The following is an 8,242-nucleotide window of genomic DNA, read 5'->3' as shown; positions in this document are numbered from 1 at the left end:
CCTTGTCCCCTGTGTATTCCCACACAGAAAGCATATCATAACATACAAAGTCAGAGACGGGTCACAAAATGTTAGTTTGCAGTTCAGAACCAGTTTTTGTGAACTGTCTTTTAGTATATAAGGCCATACACTTTTAAAAGCGATTTGAGACAGTTTTTTGTTACTATCAATTATGCATTTGAAGAATAGATTATCATCCAGTAACACATGTTTCCCTAATGCTTTTGAACCAAAAACGTTGGACCCACGTAGCTTTACTGGCCATTAGGAGGAGGCAATTTTTTTTCAAAGTAGTGATAGCAGTGGTTTGTAAACATCAGGACAGTGACCCCTCCCTTCAATATTGGTGTTAGAAATTGGGTTACTGATTGACTGGGGGTGAGCCCTGGTCAAGTAGCAACCACAGTCCTTGTCAGGGTGACACGCAAGCCAATCTCAAATTAACCTGTGCTCAACCCCCTGGTAGCTTGGCACAGAGCAGTCAGGCTTAACTTAGGGGCAATCTGTAAAGTATTTGTGCAACACTTCAAACAGTAAAACAATGAACACATCACTAAAAAATATCCCACACTAGGTTAGAGAAGTATAGTTTAATAAATGAAACAAGACCAAAACAACACAAATCCAATCAGTAGAACCAGAGTTATTAATTTTTAAAGAATAAACTGCAATATAGCACCTAAAAGCATAAAGCGTCAACAGCAGCTATCTGGTCACACTGGACTGGGTCAAAGGTTTAGGCCAACCGTGATGGAGCGTGGGTCAGGTACAGTCTTATATTAGTCCTGCGGAAATTTTACCTTCTCAGGTTTTGTGCCAAGGGTCCAGTTCATGTTGGAGAGGTTCGTGAGGAGCAAAGAGAGTGTTGCAGGTGGCAGTTGACATGGTGCTAGCAGGCCAGGCATTGCAGATGAGCGGGCTGGAGCTTTGCATTGGCAGTCTCAGTGTGCTGTCGATGCTGCTGTGCGAAGATTGATGTTCTGTGTGAGTGGCAGGGTTCTGGTCCAAACGGGCCAGGTTGCTAAGAGCCCAAAATAATGAATTCAAGAGCTTGAGAGCCACACCAAGGGTCCAGGACCTAAGAGGCATCACTTGTAGGCCAGACACTTGCTGAAAACAGGTCTATCAGGAGGCCAGCAGACTAACTCTTTGAGTCACCCTGGGGTCCTATGTTCAAGATGAAGTTACAGGTCTGTTTTTTCTTCCCCAGGCAAGAGGGAAGCAGGTCATCACAGCAGTGTAGAAGTTTGCTTTAGAGCAGCAGTCCAGTAGAGGGGCAGTCCTTGTAGCAGCACAGCAGTCCTCCTTCCTGGCAGAGTATCCACAGTTCTAGAAGTGCACTGAAGTGGTGGTGTCTGAGGTCCTTCTTTTATACACAGTTGTGCTTTTGAGGTGGTGAGAAGCTTCTAGAGGCATGGCTTTGAAGTGCACAGAGGTTGTACCTTCTGTGCCCTGGCTTCAGACTAACTATATTGGGTATGCAGCCCTTTGAGTGGAGACAGGACACAGCCTATTCAGGTGTGAGGCTAGGCACAGCTCTACCATTACATCCTACCAGTGATAGCACATTCAGTCAAACCTAAGCTGCCATTGTGTTTGACTGTTTAGGAGGAATACACAAAACCCAACTTACATGGGCGTTCCCGTGCTACCACCCATACTTTTTTACGCTAAACCCTATTCACTAACATTGGTAGACAGGGCTTAGCACCAAAAATTAATGCCTTTTGAAAGCAGGCGTTAAACAGAGAAGTGTTCACATTTCTCTGTGATTTTCTAACTTTGCATGTGTGCTGCACTGTACAGCACACATACGAAAAAGGAAAAACTTTTTCACTTGTCTGCGCATAGTATTTTATACCCTTCCTGTACAAAAGCTAAGGTAGACTCAGGCACGCACCCTAGCACTGTGGCGTTAAGGTGTGTGCGTGGTGCTCGGCACTTGAAATCAGTGCTGGTGCTAGGGAGAGGGGGGGAGAGAGCTATTTCTTTGTGACTATGGCATTCTCCTGCTCTCTCCCTGTCACACAGCACAACATTTTAGGCTGCTACGCTGTGTTCTATGACACCTTTCAGAATCTGGGCCTGTGTGTTAGCCATTAACGGTGATTCATTTGAATTTGATAGGAAGAAGGCCTTACTTTTCAATGTAATCGGAATGGAGGTAGAAGAGATTTTTGAAGATTTGACTCCTGTGCAAGTACCACCTGGAATAGATGCTTGGGGTTATAACTGTTTTACAGAATTACAGAAGTGTGGGACAGACGTAAGAAAAGATTTACAGAAGAACCACATATCGTTTTGGAATAGTTTCTTTTATTTTTACTACACATCAGCAGCCTAATGAAACAGTAAATATGTCTATTTCTGCACTAAGGAGCCTGCCGGCAGACTGTGCATTTGGTGATAGTGCAGACCTCTACAATTGGAATCAACCTATCATTCGGTGTTCTACCAAAAAGATATAGGAACAATTACTACGGCATCGCAATCCATCCTTACAAGAAACAATTGAAATAGCTGAAAGTTTGGAATAATCAGTTTCTTCATTTAAGACCATTAATGTAGATGATTTGGTTTCAGAAGTAGCAGCTACTTTTTCTGTTCACGTTCGCAGGTTTGTTTTTGGCACATGCTCGCAAGCGCCACCATATTTTCAAGCTTCCTGGGAGCGTGTGCAAGATTTTCCCCCCACTAGCGTAGCTTCGGGTCACAATGGTGTCATTATAGTGCACTCATGAGCACGAGCAACCATGGGTGTGCATCATGCGGATTCTATACTCTGGAAGTAGCTAAATCTACTCGAAAAGACGTTTCGGGGCAACTTTCAACTCCAACAGACCATTCAAGTTGTTTTTTTAGTGCAAGAAGCCTTTTCTCTTTTACTTTTTTTCAACAAAAAGGAAGTGCTTCAGAGACTCCAACTTCCTGTTCTTGTCCAGTAGACTCCTCCCATTGATATGTTCATCTCCTGGTCACTTTTTACTTACGAGGTGGAAAGATCTCTCTCTTTCTCTGCTGAATACATATTTTTGGATTTAAGGACTTTGTTTTTGTGATATCAACCAATTAAGTTCATAAGCATTGTATAAGGGTGTTGTTTAGTTGATAGGGCATGCACCAGTATTTCTTTGTACATTTATTGGATTTTTAAATTTCATTGTTATCGGTGGCCTGGATTTTCAGTAGGGGCCTAGTTATTTTTTGCATTTCATTTTTCACCTTTTGTGAAGGAAAAATGTTGCACAGTTCAGTACCTTTTCTCCATGTTTGTTACATTTGCAATATTTATGTATTTCACTATGTGGCCCAGTCTGCCAACGGGCCATCCAGCCAGTAGGGACAGTACTAGTCATCAGTGCCTGAAATAACTGTTTCTGTGGTATATGTTTTAATTAAAACATCATGTAGGACAGAGATAACATCTGATTACATTACAACTGTTGGTTATTGTTTGTATTTGTTTTTTTGTGCAAAAAGTGTATTTGTGTGGTAATATTTTTGATGCCATTGGAGGATGTGTGTTGTCATAAACTTTTTATAGTTTAGTTAATATTTGTGTTTGGCATTGCTGAATTAATGGTAGTATTTTATTATATAGTATTACCATGCCTCCTTTGTCTGACCAGTGTGTGTATGAGTGTGTTTGCCATAGGCCACCATTTGTCTTTGTTCTCCATGCCATGTGGCCAGGAGCCCTTTTGTGCAGTCTGTGTCTATAGGCCTGAATGTGTTCTTTGTCTCCATGGCTGCTTGCTGTTGTTGTTTGACCATGTGGCGGGCAGCAACTTTGTGCTGCCAGCCAGTGTGCTTTTGCCAGAGGCTTGCTGTGTTCTTTGTTCTCCATGCCTCCTTGCTCACTGTTGTTGGTTTGACCATGTAGCTGGAGGCCTTTTTTTGCAGCCAGCCAGTGCGCTTTGCCATAGGCTTGCATGTGTTCTTTGTTCTCCATGCCTCCTTGCTCGCTACTGTTGGTTTGGCCATGTGGCCGGAGGCAATTTTGTGCAGCCAGCCAGTGTGATTTGCCATAGGCTTGCATGTGATATCAGTTTAATAATATGCTTGAGGAGGATTGTAGTATATGTATATTATGAATATGATTATGATGATCAGTGCTTTATATTACATGCTTTTTTTGTATTTTTCACCTGCACCTCCTTACCTCCCAAGAGGTTTCTCATACTGTAGTACAAACATCATCAATTAATTTAAACATTTTTATTTTGTTTTCTTTTTTATTTCAATTTTTTATGTAAATTTTTATTTTATTTTTTATTGTAATTTTTATTTTTTAACATTTATTTAATTTTTTGTATTTTTGTTTATTTTATTTTCCTTTTATTTTTGCATTTTGCGTCCATCCATGATCCATCCACCCCCTGGCTGCCATAGGCTCACATCAGCATTCATTTTTTAGGTATTATTCCATCTCCCCCAGAGCCCCTGCCTGAAATAGTAGGTGCTCTACACACACACCGGCATCATTTATTTTTTAAGAATTAGTCCATTCCTCCTGGACCTCCCTGCCTGCTATAGGCGCACACCAGATTTCATTTTTTAAGGATGATTCCATTTCCCCATGCACCCCTCTAACTGTCACAGGTGTCTGTCTTAGAATAGATGCACATAAAGCAAAGACTAGTTACATCTGCATGTTATCCTGATTGGAAATGAGACTTGTGTCTGCATGGGATTCGCTGTCCCACAACTACCTGTGCCTGAGTGGAAGTAGGCACGAACCCATGCTGCCATTTAGCACCTAGGGCTTTCCTACAGTGTGTGCCGCACTGTAGTTTGGACTCTGCTTCTACCTGCGCAGGACTCGCTGTCCCACAACTACTTGTGCCTTAGAATGACGGAGCACACACTCACAATGCCAATTAGCACCTGGGGCTCTCCCGCATCATAGAACGCCCTGTAGTTTGGACTCTGCTTGTCCCTGCAAAGGACTTGCTGTCCCACAACTACCTGTTCCTGAGGCGTACTGGGCACACACTTATGCCGCTGTTTAGCACCTGGGGCTGTCCCACAGCGCGGGACATGCCTGAGCATGGGTCTACCTATGCCCATCAGAGCCTGGAAGAGGGTTGGCTGGGCCCACTCTCTGACTTTGTTCTCTTGGGCTGAGTGCTGCTTACTAATTCCTTAAAGAATTTAGCACTACTTAGGGTGGTTAACCATTTATGTATGCTGTACCGACTTATACACCTATGTTTTTCACATTGCCGCTCGCCTTACTGCAGCTCTGTAAGTTACAATGGGCAAAATGAAAGCGCTAGGAGCCTCTCTCATCACGGTGTCCCCCCCCTCAAAAACAACAGGTATTGATAAAATGCTGCAGAGGGCCATGGGGATCATCACAGTTGAAACTGCTTTAACGGTGAGGAGATTGTTGCTGGGGGCTGACCCTGCCCCATATCCTGATGGTAGTTTACTGCCTAGCCCCATTTGCACTACTTCTATAGTGCATCCCATTGGCCCGGGTGGTTGTCATGGTAGCTCTGAGGGCTTCTGATGTAGCTGGGGTGCGCAGGAAATAATTTTTTTTGTCCTCAATTAGCCGTCAAACGGGCTAGACATCATCAATTTTTGCAGTCATCTCCAACTCCAAATAGCCCCTTTGCGGATCTGGACGCTTTGAAGCCTACTCTCCTCTGTCAGTTTGTGCCCATGCCATCATGGGCAGTGGACCTTATAAAGATTTGCCTTGTGAAAATTAAAGAGATTGTGCAAAAGGAGCTTTCTCTGATAGTGGCATGGTTGGAAGCTATTGAAAAGGGACTTAAGTTTGTCAAATTACAGCAGATCTAAGTGTTACAACCATCTAGCGTTACCCCAGAGGGTGCAAAGGGAACTACTCATAACTCCCATATTGAATGGCTTCCCGATGTTCTTATCACACTGCAAAGTGTGGTCCCAGGCTGTGTGGACAGTGATGTTCTGACTTGCTGTGGTAAAAGGTGACGCTTGCAATTCAAATTCTGCAGATGTGCCCAGAGGCAAGACCCTATCTGTGCCCAATGCCCTTGAGTCCGTACAGATGCAGCCTGTGATAGACCTGACACCTGCTTCCAGCCCATAGGTGGCGATCTTAGCAGGAGTCTCTCAGCTGCATGCGGACCACAAGAAGGGCCAGGAAGAGTTGAAAAATTAAAGTTTGAATTGGCTGGTCCAATATAGAAACTTTCTTTGATAAATGAAATTCTGTTAACATGAAGGGTGGGATGGTTGGGGTCTGGGTCCAAGGACCTTCATGGTGACTGTGTCATTATTAATTCTAGGTTTCCCCAGGTAGTGCAAAGCTTGTTATTTACCCCTTCCCCCAGTCAACCTACTAGAGAGTCTGCTATTGAGCTACTGCCGCTGGGATATTCTTATAAACTAATAGGTTTGTATGTAGAACTAATAACCACATAGCCCCAGAGTTGCTGATGTCTCCCTTTGACCATGCAATTAGACCGGGTGTCTTTAGAATTCCCACCTCAAACCATTTTGACGTTTTGCAGGAGGTTGATTGACTCGTTCCTAGTAGAACCTCCAGCTCCCTGACCTGTACTCCTGTGGCAACGGTTGTAGGAAAGTACCATCTTGCCTTGCATGTTACCCCCATATTTCACTGTATATATGTTGTTTTAGTGTATGTGTCACTGGGACCCTGCCAGCCAGGGCCCCAGTGCTCATAAGTGTGCCCTGTATGTGTTCCCTGTGTGATGACTAACTGTCTCACTGAGGCTCTGCTAACCAGAACCTCCGTGGTTATGCTCTCTCTGCTTTCTAAATAGTCACTAACAAGCTAGTGACCAATTTCACCAATTCACATTGGCATACTGGAACACCCTTATAATTCCCTAGTATATGGTACTGAGGTACCCAGGGTATTGGGGTTCCAGGAGATCCCTATGGGCTGCAGCATTTCTTTTGCCACCCATAGGGAGCTCTGACAATTCTTACACAGGCCTGCCACTGCAGCCTGAGTGAAATAACATCCACGTTATTTCACAGCCATTTACCACTGCACTTAAGTAACTTATAAGTCACCTATATGTCTAACCTTCACCTGGTGATGGTTGGGTGCTAAGTTACTTAGTGTGTGGGCACCCTGGCACTAGCCAAGGTGCCCCCACATTGTTCAGGGCAAATTCCCCGGACTTTGTGAGTGCGGGGACACCATTACACGAGTGCACTATACATAGGTCACTACCTAGGTATAGCGTCACAATGGTAACTCCGAACATGGCCATGTAACATCATTCTGGCATTGGGGAGACAATTCCATGATCCCCCAAGTCTCTAGCACAGACCCGGGTACTGCCAAACTACCTTTCCCGGGGTTTCACTGCAGCTGCTGCCAACCCCTCAGACAGGTTTCTGCCCCCCTGGGGTCCAGCCAGGCCTGGTCCAGGAAGGCAGAACAAAGGACTTCCTCATAGAGAGGGTGTTACACCCTCTCCCTTGGAAAAAGGGAGTCAGGGCTGGGGAGGAGTAGCCTCCCCCAGCCTCTGGAAATGCTTTGATGGGCACAGATGGTGCCCATCTCTGCATAAGCCAGTCTACACCGGTTCAGGGATCCCCCAGCCCTGCTCTGGCGCGAAACTGGACAAAGGAAAGGGGAGTGACCACTCCCCTGACCTGCACCTCCCAGGGGAGGTGCCAAGAACTCCTCCAGCGTGCCCCAGACCTCTGCCATCTTGGATTCAGAGGTGTGCTGGCACACTGGACTGCTCTGAGTGGCCAGGGCCAGCAGGTGACGTCAGAGACTCTTTCTAATAGGCTCTTACCTGTGTTACTAGCCTATCCTCCTTCCTAGGTAGCCAAACCTCCTTTTCCTGGCTATTTAGGGTCTCTGCTTTGGGGAATTCTTCAGATACCAAATGCAAGAGCTCATCAGAGTTCCTCTGCATCTCTCTCTTCACCTTCTGCCAAAGGATCGACCGCTGACTGCTCAGGACGCCTGCAAAACCACAACAAAGTAGCAAAGACGACTACTGCAACCTTGTATCGCTGATCCTGACGCTTTCTCGCCTGTTTCCTGGTGGTGCATGCTCTGGGGGTAGCCTGCCTCCTTTCTGCACCAGGAGCTCTGAAGAAATCTCCCGTGGGACGACGGAATCCTCCCCCTGCAACCGCAGGCAACTAAAAGACTGCATCACCGGTCCTCTGGGTCCCCTCTCAGCACGACGAGCGTGGTCCCTGGAACTCAACAACTCTGTCCAAGTGACTCCCACAGTCCAGTGACTCTTCA

This window comes from Pleurodeles waltl, chromosome 4_1, assembly GCF_031143425.1.
Source record: "Pleurodeles waltl isolate 20211129_DDA chromosome 4_1, aPleWal1.hap1.20221129, whole genome shotgun sequence".
Taxonomy (NCBI): domain Eukaryota; kingdom Metazoa; phylum Chordata; class Amphibia; order Caudata; family Salamandridae; genus Pleurodeles; species Pleurodeles waltl.
This window is presented reverse-complemented; position numbering follows the sequence as displayed.